A 27,075-nucleotide genomic window follows, 5' to 3' on the forward strand; every position below is an offset into this window, starting at 1 on the left:
TCTGGAGGGCAGTATTTTCTCCCTCTTCCATGCTCTTCCCCTTGCCCACAGTAACTTTCCATACTTCGTCTGTCCAGTGGACTCCTGTTCATCCATCAGGGCCCAGCTTAAAGCATCACCTCTCTGTAAACCTCAGTCAGCAACCCCTCCATCCTAAGGCTGGCCAGAAACAAAGCCTTGCTCTGTGTGTGTGTGTATGTGTGTGTGTGCGTGCGCACGTGTGTGTGTGTGTTATTTTCTCATAGCTCTGGAGGTTAGAAGTTTGAGATCAAGGTTTCAGCAGGTTCTTTCTGAGGCCTCTCTTATTGGCTTATAGATGCCTGTCTTCTCCCTGTGTCTTCACATGGTCATACCCTGGGCATGTCTGTGTCTTAATCTCTTATTAGAAGGACACCCATCAGATTGAATTAGGGCCCACTGTCATGATCTCATTTTTACCTTAAATACATCTTTAAAGGCCCTGCTCCAAGTACAGTCTCCAAACACACATTCTGAAGTCCTGGGGGTTAGGACTTCAGTTGGGGAGGCGGGAGTTCAGCTCCTAATAAAAAAGTCACCATGCCTAGGTGTGCTTCTAGATGATACCTGTGTGGGCTTCAGTCTCTACAGGACCCTAGAGCATGGCTTTAGACAGCCCCAGGGCCCAGCTCCTGTGATGAGGATGGGAGGGTCGCTGCATGGGGGATGCCGGCCTGGGAGCTCCTGGCCGCAGAGCTTGGCTGCCTTCCCTGACTTGAGGCCTAGGCACACACCTCCATGCTCTGCCTGGTCTTACAAGGAGTTTGTAAGTCTCTGAACTGCCCACAGCAGCCATGGAGGCATAGGGAGCCAGAGTCTCAGATATCCAGGGAGTGGGAGAAGGGAATGGGTGTGCCTGAAGACATCCTGCCCAGCTTCAGCAAGTGGGGGTCTCTGGACAACCTTCTAGGGCCACACAAGAAATAAAACCGTTGTTAACACTATCTATGGGTTTGTCCTCCCTCTCTCCCTTCCTTCCTTCCCTTCCTCCCTTCCCTCTCTCCCTCCCTCCCTCCCTTCTTCCTTCCTTCCTTCCTTCTTTCCTTCCTTTCTTCCTTCCTTCTTTTTCAAGATTTTCTTTACAGCAGTTTTAGGTTCACAACAAAATCGAGAGTTGCCGTATCCTCTCTGCCCCAATATGTGCATAGACTCCCCCATTATCAGCATCTCCCACCAGAATCGTACATTTGTTACAAATCAATGTACATTGACACATCATTACCCAGAGTCTGTAGTTTACATTAGGATTCATTCTTGGTGTGGTATGTTCTATGGGCTTGGACAAGTGTATAATGACATATATCTGCCATCATAGTATCATACATAGGATTTTTGCTGCCCTAAAAATCATCCGTGCTCTACTACTTCATCCCTCCCTGCTCCCTCCAACCTCTGGACACCAGTGACCCTCTTATTGTCTCCATAGTTTTGCCTTTTCCAGAATTCCATATAGTTGGAATCATACAGTATGTAGCCTTTTCAGATTGGCTTTTTTCACTTAACAACCTGCATTTAAGATTCTTCCATGTGTTTTCCTGGCTTTTTAGCTCATCTTTTTTTAGTGCCGAATAATATTCCATTGTCTGCAGGTACCACCGTTTATTTATCCATTCACCTACTGAAGGACATTTTAGTTGGTTCCAAATTTTGGCAGTTATGAGTAAGGCTGCTGTAAACATCTTTCTCTAGGTTTTTTTTTTTTGTGGACATAAGTTTTCACCTCCTTTGGGTAAATATGAAGGAACAAGATTGCTGGATCATATGGTAAGAGTATGCTTAGTTTTTTAAGAAACTGCCAAATTGTCTTTCAAAGTGGCTACACCATTTTGCCTTCCCACCAGCAATGAATGTGTGTTCCTGTTGCTCCACATCTTTGCCAGCATTTAGTGTTATCAATGTTCTGGATTTTGGCCATTCTGATAGGTGTGTAGAGGTATCTCACTATTGTTTTAATTTGCATTTTCCTGATGATATACGACTTGGAGCATCTTTTCATATGTTTATTTGCATATACTGTATATCTTCTTTGGTGAGGATCTGTTAAGTTCCTTGGTCAATTTTTTAAACAGGCTATTTTCTTATTGTCAAGTTTTAGGAGTTCTTTGTATAAAAGTCCTGTATCAGATGTGTCTTTGGCAAATATTTTCTCCCAGTCTGTGGCTTGTTTTCTCATTCTGTTAATACTCCCTTTCCAGGAGCAGAAGTTTTTAATTTTAATGAAGTCTGGCTTATCAAGAATTTATTTGCTTTTGGTGTTGTATCTAAAAAGTCAACACCAAACCCAAGGTCATCTAGATATTTTCCTATGTTATCTTCTGGGAGTTTTATAGTTTTGCATTTTACATTTAGGTCCATGATCCATTTTGAGTTAATTTTTGTGAAGAGTATAAGGTCTGTGTCTCTATTGATTTTTATTTTTTATTTTTGGCATGTGGCTGTCCAGTTGTTCCAGCACCATTTGTTGAAAAGACAAATATCTCTTCTCCATTTTATTGCCTTTGCTCCCTTGTCAAAGATCAGTTGACTATATTTATGTGGGTCTATTTCTGGGCTCTCTATCCTGTTCTATCGATCTATTTGTCTATTCTTTCTCCAATACCACACTGTCTTCATTACTGTAGCTTTATAGTAAGTCTTGAAGTTCAGTAGTGTCAGTCCTTGACTTTGTCCTTCTCTTTCATATTATGTTGGCTATTCTGGGTCTTTTGCCTCTCCATATAAACTGTAGAATCAGTTTGTCACTACCCACAAAAATAGCTGGCTGGGATTTTAACTGGGATTGCACTGAGTCTATAGATCAAGTTGGGAAGAACTGACAACTTGACAATATTGAGTCTTCCTATCCATGAACATGGACTATCTCCCCATCTATTTAGTTCTTCTGTGATTTTATTCGTCAGAGTTTTGTAGTTTTACTCATACAGATCTTGCACATAGTTTGTTACATTTAGCCTTGCTTTATTTATATATAGTATTTAGTCTACATGTGTTTGTGTTCCTGTCAAGAGCAGGTTCCCACACCCTGTGGGCCTCCCTGCCCCCATGCAGTTCCCTCTGTGTTTGTAACCCTTTGTCCATCTCTCCATCACAATACAGTGCTGATTGCAATATCTACCTCAAGGAATGGCAAACTCCCATGAGCTTAGGGACAGGCAAGTAACATGAATGGTGGATCTGGCTCTGAGTAAAGTAGGAGGAAGTTTGTTGGGGGTATGGGGTGCTAGGCAACTGGGGAGACCTGGCCCTGCCCCAGGGAAATAAAATTGATTAAAATACTGGGCTGGATGGATAAAATACCTGATTACTGGCTGACTGTGGCCCTTGGGCCTGCTTGTTTACAGTCTCTGGTTCTATTTATGTCCTCTTCCCAGCCCCATCAAGGCAGGGAGCCCTTTGAGGGCAGGGACCCCTCCCCCAACCCCAACTTCAGTGTCCTCTGCTGGGGGGCACACACATTGCAGAAGTGAGCAAATTTTTGATGAATGAAGAAACACATTTGCTGTTATCCTACTCATTCTTTTGAAAAGTAAAATATATTCAATGTGGCCATTATAGAAAGAACAGATAAGCAAAAAGAAGAAAATAAAAATGGTCCACTTAAGAGATAAATTTTTGTCACGGTTTCTTTAGATCTTTTGTTGACATGTCACAGACAGAAAAAGGCACAGATCCTATAGGTTCAGCTCAACTGTCACAAACTGAACATACTCGTGGAATTTCCACTCAAATTAAGAACTAGAAAATCCCTGGCCCACTTAGAGGCTCCTTCATATCCCTTCCAGTCACTGCCAACCACCCACCCCCCAGGGTGAACCCTGTGCCCACTTCTTACAGCACAGATTGGTCTTACTTGTTTGGAATCAACCAGCCTGTGCTCTTCTGTGTCTGGTTTCTTTTACCAACATTATGTTCTCAAGATTCACCTGTGTTGTGCGGCATTACAGTTTGTTGTCATTGCTGTGTAGCATTCTCTTTTGTGACTACACCACAATTTTTCATCCATTCCCCTATTAAGGTACATTTGAGTGGCTTCAGTTGGGGGCTCCTACAAACAGTGCTGTTAGAAACATTTGTTCATTACTGTCTTTTAGTGCACAGGGGCACACAGTTTTCTTGGGTATAAATAAGGGTTTCTCAGTCTTGACACCATTGACGTTTGGGGCCAGAGAATTCTTTGTTGTGGGGGCTGCTCTGTGCGTTGTAGGATGCTTAGCAGCATCTCTGGCCTCTATCTACTCAGTGCCATAGCATCTCCCAAATTGTAACAATGAAAAATGTCTCCAGGGGCTGGTCATGGTGGCTTATGCCTATAATCCCAATGCTTTGGGACGCCAAAGCAGGAGGATCACTTGGAGCCAGGAATTTGAAACCAGCCTGGGCAACACAGGGAGACCCTGTCTCTATGAGAAAATTTAAAAATTAGCTGGGTATGGTGGCAAGCGCCTGTAGTTCTAGCTACTCCGGAGGCTGAGGCAGGAGAATGTCTTGAGGAGTTCAAGGCTGCAGTGAGCGATGATCACACCACTGCACTCCAGCCTGGGGGACAGAGGGATACGTCATCTCAGAGAAAAACAATTGAATTTTAGATAAACAGTGAATGATTTTCAGTATAAGTATATCCCATGCAATGTTTGGGATATACTTATACTAAAAAAAAAAACATACATTGTTGATCTGAAATGAAATGTGTCTGGGTGTCCTGTATTTTATCCAGCAATCGGCTTAATTCCATTTCTTCTGTCTTCTGAACACTGCAGTGAATAACATCCTGGAAGCTGAATCTTTGCATACAAACCATGTTTCCCAGTCGAGGCTTCTCATTTGAATCACCTGGGGGCTTGTTAAAGCCCAGCATCTGGCCCCACCCCAGGTCTCTCGAAACAGATTGCAAATTTGGTTGAGACTGAATCTGTAACTAAGTCCCCAGGTGATTCAGAGCCAAAGAAGTAGGGTAAACACCTGAGTAGAGTAAATTGTGAGGGCCACCCGCCTATTTCGCTAAAGTGGAAGATGGGGCAGGGAAACATTCTAGCTGTTTCCTGCCTGATCAGCTGGGTCAGCTCTCTGCTGTGAGTGAAGATAGAGGCTTGTCTTTGCCCAACCTTGCCTGGGACCTCTCTGCCTGTGGCCTTCAGCTTGGACAGGGGGCTGAGGGGGTGCCCCTACCTTGAGCTGCCCCTCAGCTCAGCCCAGAGCCTGCCCTGACTTCACAGGAAGCAGCAGCTGAACTTTGGCAGCAGGAGGGAAGTGGGGGGTTGTGGGCACCAGAACCAACTGCATTGATTTCTGGCTGCAGTTCTTGGAAGGCCTGTCATGAGGAAAACAGGCAGCGGGTAAACAGCAGACGGCGGCAGGGCCCAGCAGCTGGGAGGACCTGGCTGGACCTAGGAACCTGTCTTAGCTCGTGGTACCGGCCAGGTCTGGCCACCACTGTTGGGGACACCGTGCCCCTCGGGCCCAGGCCTGAGCCTCTCGAGACCCCACCATCTAGCCAGGTAAGGTTTGCCCAGACCTGGTCCCCCAGAACTGTCTCCCTTGCTCTGCCCCTGCCTGTTCAGAGCCTTAGGGATTCTGGGTTCATTCATCCAGTCCCCCACAGGCCTTCTCTGGACCAGGCCTGGCGGAGTCACACCTGAGGGCTGCAGAGGATGGAGGAGACAGCCACCACCCCCACCCCCCACCCCCCCAGCCGCACCCTGAGCCCTGCTCACAGGAGCAGCCGCTCTCCCTGGCTCTGGAGGGCAGATCTGATTTCTGTTCCATCCCAGCTGCTGCCGGGCACCCCTGGAGCCATCAGACCGCAGCCAACTAGGCGGGCCGACCCTGTCTGCGCAGAGCCACCGCAAAATTACAGCTCAGACAGGATCAATAGGATCAGGTCGAGGGGCCTTTGGAGGATGATGTTGCTTTGAGGAGAGGTCAGAGGGGCTTCAGACTTATAAATTTATTATTTAAGGGAGGATTCCTGGTGGTCCGTAAGAGTTTGTTGGACAGGGAGTTGGCCTCTCTCTGGTCTCCTGGATGTTCTCTGGGGTGGAGTCAAAGCGTCTAGGCTGTTTGCGATGGGATAAGCTGGGTGCCTTCCCCGGCAATGGGTAGAGGGGATGATCAGGGTTTGGGGGCAGCGTTTGGATGCGGAGAGGGAGCTGCTCACCTTCCATGTCCATTTGCTGCTGATGTTTTTTGGGGAGAGCTCAGTTGACAAATATATTTGTGTGTCATGCTGTCTTTTTACTTATTTGGGCGCTTATTGTAGGCCTGGCATTATTCTAGGCTGAGGGAATCAGGTCATGACCAAGCCAGATGGAGCTTATAAGTCTCATTATTTGTCCTTACTGGGGAGGAATCCAAGGCCCAGAGTGTCTGAGTGATTTGCCCAGGGTCACTCAGCAAGAGGCCCCTGCCAGGTTCCACTCTGCCTAGGAAATGAGCAAAATAGTCTCCATCAGACCAAGTGGGAAACTGAGTCGGAATAATAATTATGATGATAATAACCAGCCTTCAGTAAGGGCTTAGCAGGTGGCCGGGAACTGTGCTAAGTGAACCCTATGAGGTTGGTACTATTGTCTTCCCATTATAAAGTTGAGAAAACTAAGGCTCAGAGAGGTGAATTCACATTCTTGAAGTCACACAGCTAGTCAGTGGCAAAGCTAGAATTTGAACTCAGGACTTTGGCTTTCAAGCTTAACCACACATCATGTGGATACTTTCTGAAGTTCCCACTAAAGCCTTGTGCACTGGAGAGGCAAGTCAGCATCATCATTTTTATAAAGATCAGGTCCTCAGGCTGGGATGTGCAGTTGAGGAGGATGCTAATCCACCACCACTGACTTTATCCAGAACTGATCTAAGGAGCAAAACAAAACACCTGGCATATAATAGCAATATTAACAATGGAAACAACAGATGCCATTTTTGAGCAGTTGAATAATTCCCATGTGCCTCCTACCATGTAGAGATGACCTAGAGAACTTCAAATCCATAGCTGCATTCTTGTTCCCATTTGATGGATGAGGAAACTGAGGCTGGGAGACTCACTTGCCAAAGCTCACACAGCCAGGAAGTGGCAGAGCCGGGATTTGAATTCTGTTGGCTACACAGCTCACAGAGCCTCCTTGCTGGTCCTACCAGCAGCTGCTCCAAGGAGCCAGTGGGAGCTTCTGTGCTCTTCTGGGGTCTCTCAGTAGCTCAGAGCATAGATACAACTCACCCTTCTCTCCATCACTCAGCAGACGGGCTAGCCTCCTCCCAGGTTCCAGTCTGTTTCCAGCCCTGCTCGAGACTCTTATATTTTCCCCTCCCAAGTCCTCCTTTCTAATCAGGTCAGCCGTTGACTACGGGCCCCAAAATAATGCCAAGTGCAGCCTTTGCTGCATTGGATTTCCTGCTTGCTTAGCAGAATGGAAACTTTGGCATGGGTATATGTGTGTCCTTAAAAAAAAATCCTTTATTTACTCTGCTCTTGTTTTTATAAGATATGACTCTTAACGAGGCTTTAATTCAAGGTCAAAGAGTCGAGAAGTTGGTGAGAAAACCCGTCGCCCCTCGGGGCCCTGCTGGACACATAAACGGCCAAAGGATGGCTCTTTTCATCTCCTCTTTTAAACAGTCCCATTGCAACAGAGCTATTCCTTGCACGAGGAGGTAAAATATTTGAACTGATTGTATTGCCTGTTCCTAACTGTTTGCAGAATACATCTCTGCCCCCCTTGACTATTTATTTTTTCCTTTGCTGTAGTTCAAGGGAAATAATTTATTAACTTGGGAATTCCAAATAGTGCTCCCAAACCCCGCAGCCCCCCCGAGGCCCAAGCTGGCCTCTGCCTGCCCTGCTTGGGTTGTTGAAAGAGGCCTTTCCTTGAAAGGCGCAGCCATGTGGCAGGGCCTGGGCAGACGTGGGTAATGTATTCACAGACATGACTCCCAGACCCCGAGTGTCTTGAACCCCAGCCTCTGGGGACTGGCGCGGCCATGCCATCGACCTGAACCCCCTGGACTTCTGCCCCCCTGGACTGATGGCCTAAATCCATCAGGCTCACCAGCCCCGGTCTTGGACCACTGAATAATTTACGGTCCCTCGGAGCGGCGAGGAGCAGGTCACTGGAGTTCATGGGTTAATAACAGGTTTGGTTTTCGATGTCAGCAGCTCTCTTGATAACGTATGAAAGAATCCTATTCTGTTGATTAGATTTTGAAATGGATCAATTTTTAATCAGCCAAACACCTGACTCACTCAATAAGCGTTGCATTGTGGAGACAGGATGGAGGCCAGCTTTATTTACAAGAGTGTTTGTTTTTTGGGGGCCATACGCAAATTCCCACCCAGATCCCTCCTCCTGGAAGAAATTGACCAGATTATCTCCCACCTCAAATGGCAGCGTTTGATTCATCTTCTGATTAGTTGGGAAATCCATGGGTCTGTTTAAGAGATAAGAACAGCAGCTAAAGGTTTGATTTAGTCTTCTGTGGTTATTGATGGGAAAAGCATTTATTTGTCAATGAAGAAATTTTTGCTTAATGTAACAGCAAGAAAGAAGAGAGGAAACAAAGGGAGTCCAGGTTGTACCCAGGGGTGGCAAAGGCATCTCAGCTCTGGGGGTACCTGGGGTTTCTGTCCCTGTCCTTGGAGATTTTCAAAACAATGATATAGAAATCAGCAAATGAGTACATTGAATTTGTAGGTGGCTAATTGTGGAGCAGTGGGGTGTTGCTTCTGGTCATTGTGTTTATTCATTCAACAACCAGTTGAGCCCACACTGTGCCCGGCACCAGACTAGGCATCGGGGATGAGCCGACATTGAGAGAGACAAGGCTTCTGCCCTTGTAGAGTTTCCATTCTGGTGGGAGGAGCCAGGCAGGAAAGAAAGGACAAAGTGTTCAATCACTAAGGCATGCTGAGCATTGGGAGGAAGCAGAGAGGAAGTTACCAGAGAAAGGAACAAGAGCATCTCATTTCAGGTGTTGGGGGCCAGGTGCAGCAGCTTATGCCTATAATCCCAGAACTTTGGGAGGCTGAGGCAGGAGGCTCACTTGAAGTCAGGAGTTCAAGACCAGCCTGTCCAACATAGTGAGACCCCCCATCTCTACACAAAAATTTAATAAATTAGTTGGATGTGGTGGCATGCACTTGTGGTCCCAGCTACTCAGGAGGCTGAGGCGGGAGGATCACTTGAGCCTGGGAATTTGAGGCTGCAGCGAGCTATGATCGTGCCACTACACTCCAGCCTGGGCGACCGAGAAAGATCCTGTCTCTAAAAATAAAAAGTCAGCGAAGGAGTTTGGGTTTTCTATACAGTGCAATGGGGATCCACGGACAGGTTTTGAACAGGGGGGTGGCTTGTTTGAGTTTGGTGATGGAAAAGGTCACTCAGAGGCGGGTGGGCTGGGAGACCCCTGAGGGGTCTACTGTAGCCATCTGGTGAGTGATGATGGTGGCTTAACTGGGGGAAGCGGATGGATTCGATCATTCTGGTCAGGGGCCAGGTGGCTGAGGAAAAGGAGTCGTGCGTGGGAACACCTGGGGTCCCAGCCTAGCCTAATGAGGCCTATAACCCCAAGCCTATCTTGGCCTGGTCCCATGGGGGCTGAGGAACTACTTGCAGCAGAACATTAGCTGTCTATGGACTGGGAAGAGCTGGGACCTGGTGGCCCAGAGCTTGCAAACTTGGGCTCTAAGATCAGATAGATGTGGGAGCTTCCCATCTCACTGCCTTTTACAAACTGGTGGCCTCAGACAAATTGTCATTCACACGTACAAGCAGGTTAGAATAATTTTTGGTCTAAGACTTTCCTTCTGGAAAGAAGAAACTACCAAAAGTGGTTGCCCCTGGAAAGGGATTCTTGGGGTGGGTGGGGGATTTACTTTCTCCTCTGGTAGCCTCTGAGTTTATGCTATAGGTGAGTATTATCTAGTCAAAATTGTCCACATCATCTGCGACACACAGCAGCATGGACCTGTGGTGGCCTTCTGAACGAGGACTGGTTTTGCTGCCCCATTTTACAGATGAGGCTCAGGCAGGGGCAGTCGCTTGCCTGCAGTCACAAAGCCCTACCTGGTCGCTCCAGCCCCTTCCCAGGCCCTGACCCCTCCCTGGCTTCCCTTCCCTGCTGTGTTTTCGGCTTGTCTTCCTCGTTGCTGTTGGTTAAGTTTGTAGACTTAGTGAGACCTAGAAGAGCAAGATTTTTCCTGGCACGAGTAGTGATTTCTCATTCCCCCATGCTCTGCTCTAAGAATCATTGATTGGGCAGCTTTATTAGCTTAATCTTTGCACATCCCTCAGCGGCACTGTTCTCCCACCTGCTTTGTCCAGGGCAGAACAGCCTGTGCGTACACCTGTGTGCATGTGTGTCCAGGTCAGTTTGTGTGGGTGTCCACATGGGATGTTCCAAGTGTGGGTTTGGGACTGGGTGGGAGGACGCCTCACTTCACAGCTCTCCCTGGTGACAAGCAGGTGCCCACAATCATCTTAATCCAGGCGCAGCACACAGGAATTGCTCACCGAGAGATGGCAGTGGAAAAATACCCTCTGGTCTAATGTCAGAAGTCCGGTTCTAGTCCTGTCATGCCCACTTGCTTGCTGTGTGACCTTGATCAAGTCACTTCTGTTCTCTGGGCCTCAATTTCTCATCTGTAAAACGGGGATGATGATAATATCTGGCCTTCTTGTTTCTTGAACAGACTGAGCACTTTCTCACCTCAGGGCCTTTGCACTGGCTGTTCCCTCTGCCCACGGCAGCCTGCCCTGCTCCTTTGCTCTGTCTGGTGGTCTTTCAGAAGTTACCTTCACAGAGAGGCTTCTCCAGCCACCCTGACTAAAATCCCGTAACACACACACACACCTACACACGCAGCCCTCACTTCCCTTCCCTGCTGTATTTTCTTTCTTCCTTAGCACTTAACATGACTGAACATTTATATTTCACCCATTTACCTTGTTTGCTGATTTCTCCCATTAAAATGTCAGCTCTAGGGCCCTGAGTGGTGGCTCACGCCTGTAATCTCAGCACTTTGGGAAGCCGAGATGGGAGGATTGCTTGAGGCAAGGAGTTTGAGACCAGCCTGGGCAATGTAGCAAGACCCCATCTCTCTGTCTCTCTAAAAAAAAAAAAAAATAGCCAGGCATGGTGCTATGCACTCATAGTCCTAGCTACTCAAGAGACCGAGGCAGGAGGATCACTTGAGTGCAGGAGTCTGGGGCTGCAGTGATCGTACCACTGCACTCCAACCTGGGTGACAGAGTGAGACCCTGGCACTCAAAAAATAAAATAAAATGTCAGCTCTAGAAGGGCAAGGATTTTTGTGTGTTTTGCTTACTACTGTCTTCGTAGCACCTAAAATGGCACTTGGCACAGAGTAGGTGCTCAGTAAGTATCTGTTGAAGGAATGAGTGAAATAAGTCAATATAATATAGGCACTTCCTGGTATATAATAAGCACTCAACAAATATAAGTTATTGTTATTATTACTGATATTAACTGCTATTAAGCTTTCTTGAGCCTTAGTTTCCTCATCTATAAAGTGGAGACGCTGCTGATAATAGCTATGATAGAGTTATTGTGAAGTCAGTGCTGTAACTGTCGGCTCCTAAAATTATTCAATACATAGGAGCTCTTATAGCTGTCGGTACAATGAATAATAAGGGCCAGTAGTGGGAGTGTTTTTGGAGAGTGGAGTTTGTGTCCAGGACCCAGGCCTCAGCCCTCACCATGCTGTCACCGTTTCTGATTGACTGCTGCAGCGGTGGGAGGATTGATCTTTTTGTTTGCCCCCTACTGTTGTCCACCCAGAGTGTCCAGCTGAGGTTTACAAACACCCCTCTGGGAGTCCAGCTTTCTCGAGCGGTGTCTCAAATTCTTCTAGATAAAGTTCATTTTATTTTGTTTTTATTGTCTTTTTAAGTATGGGAAGTTTCTGTTTGGGAGGGGAAGACCAGTGGATATTTATTGTCCTAGGGAAACATCCCTAGCACATTGCTCTATGGATGAAAGCCACTGCCAAGCAGCATGTGTGGTGTAGTTTCTGTAAATTAAGAAAGCAGAGCCTCCTCTGACCAGGGGAATGAGATCTAGTCTCACCCCTAGAGTCAGGGAAGAACCTCACCCAGGACTCTTAATTGCAAACAACAGAAACCGACTCAGCCCCCACCAAGACTCATGTAAGGAGGGGCTTCTCCACCTATAGGAAGGAGATTCTGATTCTGACTGGCCATAAAGCATGACAGATGTTGGTGACAATTGGGAGAAGTTAGGATGAGGTGAGGAGGGGACCCCAAATGAGAATAAGGAGTGATTTCTGGATGCAGCGGGAATTGGTGCTGTGGTGGTGACCAGCCACTGTCCACTGTGTAGCCTGAGATAGGGCAGAAGATAAGCAGGTGCTGTTCTGTTCCCCTTGGACTTTTTAGTGTCTTCCACGAGCTTCCGCCTGCTGGTGACTGCATCTCTGTTTTTTTTCCAAAATTGTAAGACCACTTTGCCTGAGAGAGGGCAGGCCAGAAGTATTGAGGCCGTAAACCCCCAGGTGCAGCCCTCCAGCCTCAGGAGTTGGCATATAAATGCCCCGGCTCCCTCACCCTGAGAGGAATGACACAGATGCCTGTTTTGCTCTTCCTTGGGGTGGTGGAGATTATAGGCAATTTTCGTGTTTGGCTTTCTTAAGGAGGATTTTAGGTTTTCAGCATAGAGAATGTATCATTTTGCCATTTTAAATCAACCTTCTACAAAAGGACAGGAATATCCCTGGGAAGGTTGGGGATGTCTGTGTAGGGACAGCAGGTGTTTTGAGGCATCTCTGTGTTGTATCTGCTCATGTTGTGGACAGAGCAATTCGGGCTTCTTCATCCAGCAGAGATGAGCGGGAGAGAGAGAGAAGGGAGAAAGTGGAAAATCACAATATATTGGAAGGAATATGATATCTGTAAAGGAATTAGAGTCAGTCCAAATAAAAGCCTGGTGGCCTGAATTGGTTTGATTCCAGGAGTTTTCTGAATTTGCCACTTTAGTGGGAAGAGGGATTTGAATTAATTTCACACCTCTTGAATGCCTACGGTGTGCCAAGGACCGTGCTGGGCAAGTGTCCGAAAATGTCTGAGAAAATCAAAAAACAGCAGGGACCCGGGTCGGACTGGAGTGGCAGGTCGCCCCTGGGATGTTAAAGCCCAGGGTGTAGGGACAGAGGAAAGAGAGTGGTTAGACCAGCCAGGGAGCTGGGAGAGAGGACACAGCTTTGAAACCAGACAGAAACTTCCCCTCCCAAACAGAAGCTTCCCATGAAACTTCCCTGAAACCTGGAAGACTCGCCGGGAGGTGGAGGAGGCAGGTGCCCCAGAGCAGAGCATGAGCAAAAGCTCAGAGGGGAAGGCATGGCCACACCCTGGGGGCCCTGAGCAGGCTGGTTTGACTTGTCTGGGAAGCGTGAGCAATGTGGAAGTTAGGCTGGGAGATTGCAGGAGCATGGGTGTCGTGAAGAGGGGTTGCTGGGTAGCTTGGTGGGCCATGGGGAGCCATGGAGGACATTTGAGCAGGAGGAGGAGGTGTTCCGAGCTGTGCTGGAAAGAGTCTTCTATCACAGTTTCTCGACTCCACATTGTTGACATTTGTGGCCGTTTCGTGGTAGGGGCTGCCCTGTGCCTTTTAGGGTGCTTAGCAGCCTTTCTGGCCACTCCCTTCTAAGTGGCAGTTGCCTCCCCTGCTAAGTTGTATCAACCAAAAATGTCTCCAGATACTGCTGAATGTCCATTGGGGGTCACGAGCAACCTCAGCCAAGAACCACGGTACCACCTTAGGAGAGAGATGAGCAGGGTGACCAGCCAGAGAGCAGCCACCAAGCAGGTGACCATTGAGGTCGCCCAGAACTGGGGCAGGGCAGGGGAAAGAGGGCATGGGTGTGAGAGGCCTTCCAGAGAAAGGATTAAAAGGCCAGGGATCAGCAGGCCAAGGAGACCACGAAGGAGACAGATGTTGGAGCCTGGGGCCGGGGTCCAAGGTCTAGGGCCTGATGGGTCTATGGGACCAAGGACAGATGGGAAGGGAAGAGGAGTCCTTTGGGGTGCGTGGAGCTTGAGGACCCCAGAGTCAATGCATCTTGGGGTGCCATCCAGGGCTTAACATAAAGTGGGTCTGTGGTGATGGGGTGGGTGTTGCTGAGTGAATGAATGAGCCAGATATAAGTCACTTAGGCAAAAGAGGACTGAGGTTTAGGAGGGAGTTAAGAGGCTGCTTCCTGTGCTGTTCAGTGAGAACCTGCTATGTCTCGGATTCCATGGAGAATACAGCCCAGTGGAGGGGACGCCCACCGAGCAAACTCACAGGTAATAGAAGATGACAGCTGGCGCTGAGAGCTCCAAGAGGGAAGCACGAGAGTTTGTAGTCATGAACCTTGGGGCTGGCAGGGAGATTGGGAGAAAAGGCCAGGCAACCAGTCAGGGGCTGCCATCCACAGGGCAGCCCGCCTTTGGCCCAGAGAACGTGCTTGTTCAAGGTTACTTTGATGGGGGAAGAACAACAAGCCAGCCCTTGGCACAAAGGGCAGTGAGAGTAGACAGCAGGGCCATCTCCTCGAGTACCAGGGTGGGAGTAGTCAGGGAGGGCTTCCCTGAGGAGGTGAATGCTGGAGCTGAGGACGGAAGGATGAGTAGAAGTGTACATGGGGAAGTGTGAGGGAACAGCATATGCAGAGGCATCACACTGTGCTTGTCAGAGACCAGAGGCAGATAGAGCCCTGACTTGTCTTACTCCTTACAAATAAATATGATTTTTCTCCTGGTCTACAGCGGTGAAGACTGAATCAGCAGGAGTGGAGTGGTTAGTGGGGCCTGGGCTGGTGGGCATTCTCTGAGCCCTGAGACATAAAGGATTTCAGCCCCCGCCCTTTCCTCCCATTCCTGCCCAAGTACCATCTGTTTCTAGGGGAGCAGGTGGAGGGACCCCAGATGTCCCCTGTCCCCTGCTTTAGCAGTTGACAACCTGTGAATATTTAGAAAGTGTGATTTTCAGTTCCTCAGTGCACCGCTGGAGAAAGCAAACTTTAACTTTTTCCTCTTTTTTTCTTCTTTGTTTTTTCAAGGCCAATTTGAACAGAATCTTTTTTTTTTTTTTTTCCCCCTAGAACAAGCCACTGGCTATTACAGAAATAGTAAACAGGAGTCAGGGCTGGGGCATAAGTGGCCTGTTTTAATTAGAACATTAAAGTATTTTAACGCTTACACTTTATATTTCTGCGAACTTGATTATATAGCATTTTAAATACCTGTGAACGTTTTAAGGACTCACAGCGATGAATTATTTGCAGGTTCACAGGAAACTTCTATTTTAAAAGCAAAATGGTATGAGAGTGGCTGTGAAAGCTTTGCAGCAGCGACGGCGCTGTATAATGAGGGGCCACATGGCGGGCGGGCTGGTAGACAGCCCGCTGTACCTGCTGTCACTCGAGCTCCGGGGTGCCCACCTTCTGGAGAGGCTGCTGCGGGGTGCAGGGGATTGGAGGGACCTCACCCCCTCTCCTCCCATTCTTCCTCTTCTCACCACAGTGAAGCCACATGGACCTTCTCATCATTCTTTTATTCTCTTGGTATTCATTGAGCATCTACTATGTGCCAGGCATTGTTCCACACACTGTGACAGAGCAGGCAACACTCCCTGCCTCCGTGGAGCTGACCTTCTAGTCTGGGGAGACAGGTGGCAAAGAAAAAAAAATAAATGAACATCATGATGATAAAAATGGTGAAGGAAAGGAAAGTAGGATAGAGGATGGGGATGGAGGTGCTGTGGTGTGCTGGAGTTGGCTCATACCAGCTCCTGAGAGCTGACTGTGTGTGTCTCTTCCCAGCCTTTCATTCAGTGACATTCCATGGGCAGCTTAACATCAGCCAAGGTGGAAGTATTTACCCCATGGAAATTGGCAGATGCCACAAATCAGGGCTTACTCCTTAGAGAGCCCATTGTTAACCATTTACCAGCATGCATCTGAGCAGGTCATGCAGAGATCTGGGGGAGGGTTGGGAAGGGTGTTCCAGGCATTCCCTGATGTGGGAATGTGTTCAGAAGGGTTGAGGAACATCCTGGAAGCCAGTGGGGATGGGATGAGTGAATGAAGGGGAGAATGGAAGGAGATAAGGCCAAAGGAATTCTGTGAATACTTTTGGTCTCTGAAATCCTCTAATCAGTTTACTTGTGCCTCCAGAACTTTGTGCATGCTGTACCTCTGCCCAGAATGCTCTTCCCCTGGCTGATTCCTTTGGTTCCTGTCTCCCCTAGAGAAGTGTTCCGGGACCATTTTTGCCACAGCACATCTTTCGCCTTTATTCTTATATCAGCACTACTTGGTTCCCTTCCCAGCATTTGTTTCCAGTTGTAATTGGGTATTGGGTTGTTTCTTTGAGTTTGGAATCTGTCTCCCTCATTGGACTGTAAGTTCAGAAAGATCTCGTCCCCTGCCATCTCCCCACCTTCCAGCAAGGGCTTACACAGGGCAGATGCTTGAAGCATTATTGTCACATCAGTGAATGCTGGTGGAGAGACTTTTCTGCACTTATTATTGGTTTGGGAAATGCCCTGAATGGTGTGAGATCAGGGATCAGGAGCAGATGTAGCTGATGGAGAAGCTAGAGGCTCCTACCTTGTGCCAGGCCTGATCCAGGAGCATAATTCCTAGGTCCCTTCTAGTTAACTTTGAAGCAACACAGTGGCAGATTGAGGCCACTCTAATGATGGTCATAGTAATTACCCCCACCAGCTACCAACCTGTCAGTGAGAAAGAGCATTCTCTCTGCTCCTGCTAAAGACATCGGCCACTTCAGTGGTTAAATATTTCTATTATATCATGGTAGTATCACAGAGCAATGGATGTGAATTCAGAACTTAAGATGAAGATTGTGTCACTGATGGAGAAAGTACTTAGTTCACAGGCAACTGGAACTGTGTAGCCTGGGGTGCATCAAAGAAGGAAACATTTTCATCAAAAGAATCAGGTTTGGCTGACCTGATTATTTCTTTTTCTAATGATGAGAGCTTAGAACATAATGATTGAGGTAATCAGCATTTAGGCCTTTCATAGTTAATGAGGAACTGTCCAATTTATCTTAGAAACAATTGCTATCCAGGGCCTTTAGTGAAGTGTGCAGTGCCTGGGAGAGAAAGACACTTAACATCACAGAGCTGGGTGCAGACAGGGAGAGGAAGAAGGCTCCTCTTTTAGGACATCAAATTGACTCTGTCTCTGAGGGTTTAAATCCTGGCTCTGCCCTTGCCAGCCATATGCCCTTTGGCCACTTGTTTAGCATCTTGGAACCTCAGTTTCCTCTTCTTTAAAATGGGGCTGATGGAGCAGTTATCTCAGGGAATGGTTTTTGGTTTATGAGGATTAAAAGTGATGAGGCACAGCTGGGTGCAGTGGTGCATTCCTGTAGTCCCAGCTACTTGGGAGGCTGAGGCAAGAGGATCACTTGAGCCTAGGAGTTTGAGGCTACCCTGTGCAACATAGCGAGACCCCATCACTAAAAAAAGTGACGATATGTGTAAAAATCTGAGAATGGTGCCAAACATGGCACTCAAGAAATGTTACCCATTGCTATTTGAGCTGTCAAGTGACATACTTTTTATAGCCTATGAAATAGGAATGGACATAGTAAGTTATTCTACCGTAACAAGGGACTTACTAAAGAAAATGCTGTGGGACGGGCCCAGTGGCTCACACCTGCAAGCCCAGCACTCTGGGAGGCCGAGGCGGGCGGATTGAGGTCAGGAGTTCATGACCAGCCTGGCCAACATGGTGAAACCCTGTCTCTACCAAAAATAAACACACACACACAAAAATTAGCTGGGCGTGGTGGCGGGCACCTGTAATCCCAGCTACTCGGGAGGCTGAGGCAGGAGAATTGCTTGAACCTGGGAGGCGGAGGTTGCAGTGAGCCAAGATCGTGCCAGTGCACTCCAGTCTGGGCAAAGAGTGGGACTCCATCTCAAAAAAAAAAAAAAAAAGAAAGAAAAGAAAGAAAATGCTATGAAGAAGTCACCAGAGTTTTCTAGCCTGCCAACTGGTGGCTTCATCTTGATGCAATGCATGTTTTACTAGCAGGTAATACTATTCCTTGAGAAAACACACGCAACTGCTTTGCACTTAACCTGGCTCACTGGAGCAGCTACTAATTTGATCATTAATCAGAGAATGCTTTTCATTTCTGTGTGTGGCTGTAGAGTTGACTTAGCCATAAGTTGTTTGTTCAGTCATTTTGTTTTGTATCATCCAAGAGGACAGAGGCTTTGTCTGCCTTTGTGTGCTGTCTCCTCAGTGCCTAGAACAGCCCCTGCACATAGTAGGTGTGTGATGGATATCTGTTGAATGAATGAAATTATATGCCTGTATGGGTTTAAAAATGAAGGACTATATCCTAGGGAACTGAAAACTGAAGTTTACCCCAAAACATGCACACAAATGTTCCCAGAAGCTTTATTCATGAGTAGCCAAAAAGTGGGAACACCCCAGATGTCCTTCACCAGGCCAGTGGTTCAACTGTGGCACCCCCACACCAAGGAGCACTACTCAGTGATGAAAAGGAACGAACTATTGATAAGCTAATGATGTGGATAAAGCTTGAAGGAATCGTGCTGAGGGAAAAAAGACTATTTCTAAAGGGATTATTTACTGAAGGATTCCACTTACTTAGCATTCCCGAAAAGACAAGGTTGGGGAACAGGGAATGGAGTGGGAATGGGGTCAGGGAGGAAAATAGGTGTGCTTATCAAAGGGCAGCACAAAGGCCTGGGGGTGATGAAATGCTCTGTACCTTGACTGTGTCAATGTCAGTATCCTGGTCCTGCTGTCAGTGTTGTAAAATGTGACCCTTGGGGGAAATTGGATGAAGGGGGCAAGAGATCTCCCTGTATTCTTTTCCAAACTTCTGACCTCAAGAAATCCTCCCTTCTCAGCCTCCCAAAGCACTAGGATTGCAGGCATGGGAGCTACCACGCCCAGCCTCTCTGTATTCTTTCTGCATGTGAATTGGCAATTATCTCAAAATAAAAAGTTCAATTAAAAAAAAAAGTAAAGGACTGAAAGCACTGCATTAATTATTCAAAATGCAGCGGGCTGAATCCCTACGATGTGACGCATTAACTGGAGTCTTCATAGCAGCGGACTGAATCCCTACGATGTGACGCTTTAACTCTAGTCTTCATAGGAGCCCTGTGGAGTAGATGGAGATGATGTCACCATTTTTCAGAGAAGGAAAAGGCTCAGAGAGCTTAAGGGACTTGTCTGAAGACAGACAGCTGGCAAATGGTAGAGACAGGACGCAGACCTGGGAGTGTCAGGCCCTGAGCCCTTAGTTCTTTCCTCTAGACGTGCAACTCTGAGCGCCTCAGGTTTGGACAATGAGCTGAGCTATGAAGCTCACCTGTCGTGCATGGACATGAGATGTCCGACCGGGCAGCTGGGTGCTATGGTACCCCCGTCTGACGAGGCTGACAGCTCTGCAGTGGGGAGAGGCGGTGGAGAGTCATCTTGGGTTTCCCACCTGCCTGCTCCTGAGTGAGCTGCTGACCCCTCAGGAGTTACGACCCCCTCCCCACTCCACTACGTTTGCCTTATCCAGGGGCGGTGGTGTGCAGTGTTGGGTGGTATTATGACATTTTACAGGTGGGGAGACTGAGGCACGGGGCGAAGGGACCTGCAGGATATTCCAAGTGGAGATGCAGTTCTCCCTAGCTCCAGCATCCTGTGGTAATGATCACGGTCAGTTTGCTTTGTCCTGTGTAGTTCCTGTTCTCAGAGCATCTTCTGCCCTGTGACAGTGATCAAGGGCACAGGCCCTGGAGGCCAAGTCCAGCAGCGCTGGGATTGAGTCTTGGCTCTGTAGATCACCAAACTGTGGCCTTAAGCAACTGATTTCTCTTCAAGCCTCAGTTTCCCCATCTGAGAAATGGGAGTAATGGGGATTAAATAGAAAATATGTTTGATAACACACTGTAGGGGACAAAAAATGCTAGCAGCATCTGAAGGCTGTAATTTGGAACCCTGGTCTGTCTGCTCTGAGGCCCAGGGCTCTGAGCTGAGAGGAGCAAAGCCTCCACCTGAATTATCCGCCCTGATATTACCCCTCCAGGCCCTGCAGCGCTCTCCTGGACCCAAGTTCTGCTAGGCTGTTGGTTTCCTGAGCAGGGCAGTATGTGTTGCAATAGCGGCCATCCAGAGGGCCTGGAAAGCCCTCTGCAGGAGGCATCATCAAAGCTGAGAGCTGAAAGATGGCTGGGCATTCCTAGGTTAATGGGAGGAAGTAGAGGGAAAGGCATTCCAGAGAGAGGGAACAGCAAGTACAAAGGCTCAGAGGTCAGAGAGTGCAGGTGCTTTTGGGGAACTGTAACCAGAGCATTCATGCTTGAGCATTAAGCAGGCAAAAAGCAGAACCTAGTTACTGTGGCCCTGGGTCTCCTCTTCAGTTAAAACATCACAAAGCAGGCTGGAGGCCTTTCAGGGGGCTCATGGGCAGATAAGGAGTTTGGACTACATTTTGAGGGTGATGGGAGCCATGGAGGTTTTGGGGCAGAGGAGTGATGCAGGTGGGCTTAATGTGAGGAAGGTGCCTCTGGCCATCATGTGCAGTGGAGGGGAGCAGAGGTGAGCTCCAAATGGAGGCAAGGAGGCCAGGGAGGAGGCAGCTGCAGCATCTTGATGAGTGATCTGATCCCCTGTCCTGGAGCAGAGTTGTGGGAATGGGCTTGGATAGGAGTGACCAGCTAGGGACATTTGTCAGTGCTGAATTGACAGAGCTCTCCATGGGGCCAGATGAGGGAGCATCTCAACTCAAGTGAGCGAGGTTTCTGTCTTGGGTTCTGGGCTGGCCCGAAAGGGGCAATCCCTTTACCTCTTTTTTGTTTTGAAATGGAGTCTCTCGCTCTGGAATGCAGTGGCATGATCTCGGTTCACTGCAACCTCCGCCTCCTGGGTTCAAGCGATTCTCCTGCCTCAGCCTCCTGAGTAGCTGGGATTACAGGCATGCGCCACCACACCTGGCTAATTTTTTGTATTTTTAGTAGAGATGGGGTTTCACCATGTTGGCCAGGCTGATCTCAACCTCCTGGCCTCAAGTGATCCACCTGCCTCAGCCTCCCAAAATGTTGAGATTACAGGTGTGAGCCACTGCGCCCGGCCTGCGATCCCTTTACTACACTATTCTTTGGTCTCTGTAAAACAGAGGTGATTTCCACCTCCCCATCTCTTGGCATCCTTTTTCTGGGTGAGGGTCAAATGATATCCTCCCTGAGCCCACACCTTGCAGTGAACTGCAAAAAATCCCAAACCTCACCAAGAGGCCCCTCATGTTAGAGATACAAGCTCCATCATTTTGTCCGGTGGTTTTTCAAATGTGCCACCAACCCATCAGCTGAACAGAGATGCTACTTCTCACTCTCTCTGTTTTTTTTTAATTGTAAAAACCAGTTTGAGGTCTCCTTCTCATCTCAGGAGAGGCGCTGAGAAACAATGCCATCACCAAACAGCAGGTTCTAAGCAAGCACAAGCCAGCATTGATGGAGCACCTACTGTGTGCCGAGGCTCCCTGTGTGCTTCTCCTTGATCTTCTGGGTTAAGGCCACGGGGGAGTGAAATCTGACAGAGTGAGTCTGTGCCCGGCTGCGCCGCGTCCTCACTACATGGGACCTTGAGCCAGGAATTCAGTCACTCTCAGCCTCAGTTTGCACATCCGTGTGCACATCCATGTAAGGGGTTACTCACTGGACTCACCCAAAAGGTGGCTGAAGGAGTCAGTGTTCCCACTCCAGCCAGGGCCAGGTGAGCGGGCACCATGGACTGGATAAAAGACAGTCTTGGACTTGGCCCCAGGAGGTTGGCCTTATTGTTCCTATTTGCGGAGGGAAGTCAGATCCGCAGCCCCAAAGCTGCCAGAGTGTACTTCCTGACTCAGCCGTGCCCTTTTCACAAAGGCCCGGAGGAGACACAGCTGGGGTTGCTGCTGGCGGAGGTCAAGTGCAACCGGGCAGCGTTCACTCCTCCCTGTACAGACCCCTAAGAACAGAGATCAGGCCATCGAGGGGTACAGGATTGGGCCACCTCATCCCAGTTGCCCAACTGATGGGGCCCACTTCAGTTTTTCACCCCACCCAGCCTGGAACCTTCCCAAAGCCCAGATAATTGTCACCTAGGGTTCTATGCACTTTTTATAGAAGAACACTGTATTCCTTTCTGAGGACCCTTGTAACAAATTACCACCAACTAAAGGGACTTAAAATAGTAGAAATTTGTCCTCTCATGGTTCTGGAGGCCAGAAGTCCAAGATCAAGGTGTCTGCAGGGCTGTGCTCCCTCTCCAGACTCCAGGGGAGGGTCCTTCCTCACCTTCCCCAGCTTCTGGTGGCTGCCAGCCCTGCCTGGTGTTCCCTGGCTTGTGGCCACATCACTTGGATCTTGCCTCCATCACCACATGACTGTCTTATCTTTGCGCCTGTCTCTTCTTATAAGGACAAGGGTCGCTAGATTTAGGGCCCACCCTAATCCTATATGCTCTCATCTTAACATAACTGATTAAATCCACCCGCCTTGGCCTCCCAAAGTGCTGGGACCACAGGCATGAGCCACTGCGCCCAGCCAAGCTCTAACAGATTTAAGTTTCTTTCTGACCTTATCTTATTTCCAAATAAGGTCACATTCTGAGGTTCAAGATGATGTGAATTTTAGGGTACCACAATTCAACCCAATACCAGCATCTTTAGAAAACGTTGAGAGCAAGGGTGTCCTTTTCACCCTGACCTTTGTTAGGAGTTTTGTGGGGAAGAAGAGAGAGGGTGTGCGAATGTCTCCCCCATCCGCAGGCAGGAAGAAGGGCTCCAGCTATTAGTCCCAGATGTGTCTCTGAATGAAACACTGAGACTTGAAGTCTTGGCTGCAAACAGGGGGCTGTGTGGTCAGGCAGGAGGAGCAGAGTCTTCTGAGCAGGCTGAGCTGAGGTCTAGGCTATTGGCCTTTCCTCACAGCTTGCCTTTCCCAGACCCTCAATTTTCATCTCTGTAAATTGGGCATAATAATAGTACCTTCCCAATGCGGCTGTTGGGAAGACATCACTGTGGGTTTTAATGCTAGACACTGACTAGTCCAAGGTCTCATTTGGACAAAGAATCTGGGACTGGGAGAGGAGCCGTAAGCAAAAGTGACAGGCCTGGAATCAGGGCTGGATCTGCTGCCTCCAAGAACAGTGTTCCTTTCTCACATCCAGCCCTGGTCCTGCCAGCGATTGGCTAGGAGGGTCTAAGACCTTTAATAATAAAGCTGGCAAATAGGAATGGCAGAGGCTAATCTTTGCGGTGACCCTCTGAGGAAGGGACAGCTGTAGTAATCCATATTTATTTTCCAGATAAGGAAACCAAAGCTCTGGCAGATTTTTTTTTTTTTAAGAAAAGTTCTCGCTATGTTGCCCAGGCTGGAGTGCAGTGGCCCGATCATGGCTTACTACAGCCTCTGCCTCCCAGGCTCAAATGATCCTCCCCACCTCATCCTCCCGAGTAGCTGGAACCACAGGTACATGTCAACAAGCTTAGCTAATTTTTGTATTTTTTGTAGAGACAAGTTTTTGCCATATTGCCCAGGCTGGTCTCGAATTACTGGGCTCAAGAGATCCACCTGCCTTGGCCTCCCAAAGTGCTGGGACTGCAGGCGTGAGCCACTGCACCAGGCCAGGCCCAACAGATTTAAGTTTCCTGCCCAAGGCCACGCAGTTGGAACGTAGTGGAGCTGAGATTCAAATGCAGGTACATCCACCTCTATGTCTCACTTCCTCAGGCTCCCCTGTACCTCAGTTTCCCCATCTGGAAAATGACACCTGTTTCAGGTTCCCAGCTTAGATGACCCCGACTCCAGTAGAACTGTGCTGTTACATAAACTCTGGCTCGCCCAGGAGGGTGTCCTAGCTTTTGCATCTCCTGCCCCTCACACCACGGCGACTTGAGATTTTTACACAGACGAGAACTGTGTGTGGGGCGGTGAGCAAGTAAGTGCGTGTTTGCAACAAATATTTTATAATAGACAAGCCTCGTCTGCCACTTCTAAAAGTAGTGAAAAAAAAAAACCCACTTTGAGAAAGTAAAAATAACCCAACGCCTGAGTCACTGAAGTCACTGAACTCAGCCGGAACCGGCAGCTCCAAGCTGAACTGACTGCTTCAGCTCACCCAGGGCAGCAGGGCTGGGGCCAGAAATTTGACGGGGGGGCGATGAACACCTGAGCTTTTAGGGGGAAGTCCCAGTGGTTAGTTTGTGGGTGAAGCGCCTGTCGCTCTTCCTTTTATTTTAAGCTGCGGGATGAAATGGCTCCCTGAAACCCTCTATCTTCTTTTTCTTTTAAAAGTGACTTGACAATTGATAATTTTGCCCTGGCGATGGACACCTTAGAGCTTTTATTTCTTGGAGGCCAAACATTGATGTTGTGTGAAATGGGAGCTTGGCGGAGCCTTTGTGCGGATCTCAAGCTTCCTGAAAAATTTATTTACTGTGACTGTGATCCGCAGGAGCCAATTGATGTTTATCTATAGTCGTTCGCGCCAGCAAGGAGGGGAAAAATGCATAACTGCACTTTCTTCGGAAGCCTTGCGAGGCTGTTTAAATAAGTATCTAATAGTGAACTTTCAATAGCAGACAGGCAGTTTGACGGACAGGGGACAGTGTATTATTAACCATAAGCAGGCTTAATCTTTCCCCCACATTTTAGAGGAAGCTTTATAACCTTCTGGCAGAGGAATTCATGAAAACCAGGTAATTGAAGCTAAGCAAAAATTATCCTGGCCATTCCCGTGGCAGAATCGATCACTCCAAGAGCCGCATGAAGGAGGGGAACAGGCTGCGGCTGGGCCCAGTGTGAGCAGCCCTGGCCACCTCATTGTGGCGGAAGGGCCCGAGAAGTGGACAGGGACCGGGAGCGGGCAGAGGGAGGCAAGGGTCGTGCTGGAAGCCTGGTTTTCCTGCCAGGTAAGTAACTTCTGCTGTTAACTGAGCTTGGGGACTGGGGTCAGAGACCTGTGTCTTCCCCCTGTGCCCCGGTTGCAACAGCACCTAGCTTTTGGCAGCATCCACCTTTTTTCTTTGAGACAGGGTCTTGCTCGGTTGCCCAGGCTAAGAGCAGTGGTGCAGTCCCAGCTCACTGCAGACTCAACCCCTTAGGCTCAAGGCATCCTCCCACCTCAGCCTCCCCAGTATCTGGGACTACAGGCGTGTGCCACCATGTCTGGCTAATTTTTTTGGGCTGGGGGGAGATGGAGGTCTCACTGTTTGCCCAGGCTGGTCTCCTACTTCTGGGTTCAAGTGATCTTTCCATCTCAGCCTCCCAAACTGCTGAGATGACAGGCATGAGCCACTGCAGCTGGTGCATCCACCTTTTAAGCAATAGAAGTGATTTATGTGATACTGTTCAATGCATGTCTGTCTTGTTCATTGGGCCGGAAGTTTTGTGCAGCCTGGAGGCTGTCTTATTTAACCAAGGAGGCTCTCTTGATCTCTGGACGAAGGTAGACTGGCTTAGTTACAGAATTGTCCCCTGGCCCCCTGCCTGGCTGTCATCACCTTGGGAGTAATGCAGCCTTCAGTGTCTGTCTCCTCCTGTTTAGAGGGTCAGCCGCAAGCACCCAGGGACTTCACCTCAGTCTGCCCAGCACCAGATACCCCATAGCATCTCTTATGCTGTTTATTGAATGACTAGCCATGTGTTTTCCTGGGGTGGGAACAGCTGTGGTTAACAGCATGAGGGTGGCCAGGCGCAGTGGCTCATGCCTGTAATCCTAGAACTTTGGGAGACAGAGGCAGGTAGATTATTTGAGCTCAGGGGTTCAAGGCCAGCCTGGGCAACATGGTAAAACCCCATCTCTACAAAAAATACAAAAATTAGCCAGGTGAGGTGGCGCACGTCTGTAGTCCCAGCTATTCTGGAGGCTGAGGTGGGAGGATCGCCTGAGCCCAGGAGGTTGAGGCTGCAGTGAGCTGTGATTGTACCACTGCACTCCAGTGTGGGCAACAGAGTGAGACCCTATCTCAAAGAAAAAAAAAATGGATGAAGGTTAGATACTCTTGGTATCAAATTCCTGTCTGTTACCCACTGTGTGTTCTTAGGCAAGTGGTCTGCCTTCTCTGAGTCTTTATTTCCTGGTCTAATGAGGTAAGGAGGGAAATGACTTCACCATTTTAAGTCTCAGTTTCCTCATTTGTAAAGTAAGCATAGCAGTGCTCCCCTCCTTGAGGGCTGCAGTGAGAGGTAGATGAGAGGGTGCAGGTGGAGGACTCAGTGTGTGAGTTATAGCTGTTCTTATTAAAATTGTATTGATCAATATTACCGTTACTACCATCACTACTTTTTCTCTCCGTGAAATAAGCGAAACTCACAGCCTCCATTTTGTCTGCTTCAGACATTGTCACCCCTTTCAATGTCTCAAAGCCAGAATGAAGGAGCATGCTGGGTGCCATGTAGGGTCAGGAAATGCTGGGCCTGGAGTGAGTCCCTGCACATGGTGGTTGCTCTCATGCATCTGCTCCGTGCAGGAGCAGTGAGCTGACCCTGGAGCTGAGTCCCCTTGTGCAAGTCCGAGCCTCCTCGAGCAAGGGCTCAGAGGCTGACAGGGTCAGCAGTGATGCTGGGACAAGAGAGAGTGCCAGGGGCTCAACAAGTGGCTCGTGGATGAGTGATGGTTCCAGGATTAAGTGTGCCACTGAGCCCCCCATCAGCAGGGAGAACCAAGAGCTGCCTGGTGCCCAGAGCAGTTATCACCAGAGTCTGGTCCGCATTCTTGCCGACAGCCCAGAGAGTACAAAGTGGAGCCCTCTGGTGGGGGTGAGGGGAAATCAGACCTTGGAGGTCTCAAGTTCCCTACCTGCCTGGGCTGAGGTTCTTTGTCTGCCCCGGGCTGTTCTATCCCCTACCCCTCACATCCTTTCTTGCTCTCCCAGAAGCCAGTTGGGTTTACCCAAATTATCATCCCCATGGCCACCACAGAGCAGAGTGGGAGGCCGGGCCCTTTGCTGGGTGCTCCCTGTATGGAATCTTAGGAGCTTTTATCACTTACACCCATTTTCC

General features: G+C 48.6%; 1 protein-coding gene across 3 annotated transcripts in view; it reads left to right on the forward strand.

Moving 5' to 3' along the window:
- CUX2 (cut like homeobox 2) overlaps positions 1 to 27,075 on the forward strand; it is a 319,403-nt gene that overhangs the window by 36,107 nt on the left and 256,221 nt on the right. Inside the window, exon 1 of one of the 3 annotated variants that reach the window (XM_016924221.3) lies at positions 5,339 to 5,513. The exons of the other annotated variants lie outside the window; for them this stretch is intronic. The gene's annotated coding sequence lies outside the window, so the exon portion shown is untranslated. Of the gene's footprint in view, positions 1 to 5,338; positions 5,514 to 27,075 lie in introns of those variants that run through there. 3 annotated transcript variants of the gene reach the window in all.

The sequence above is a fragment of the Pan troglodytes genome, chromosome 10 (genome assembly GCF_028858775.2).
Source record: "Pan troglodytes isolate AG18354 chromosome 10, NHGRI_mPanTro3-v2.0_pri, whole genome shotgun sequence".
Taxonomy (NCBI): domain Eukaryota; kingdom Metazoa; phylum Chordata; class Mammalia; order Primates; family Hominidae; genus Pan; species Pan troglodytes.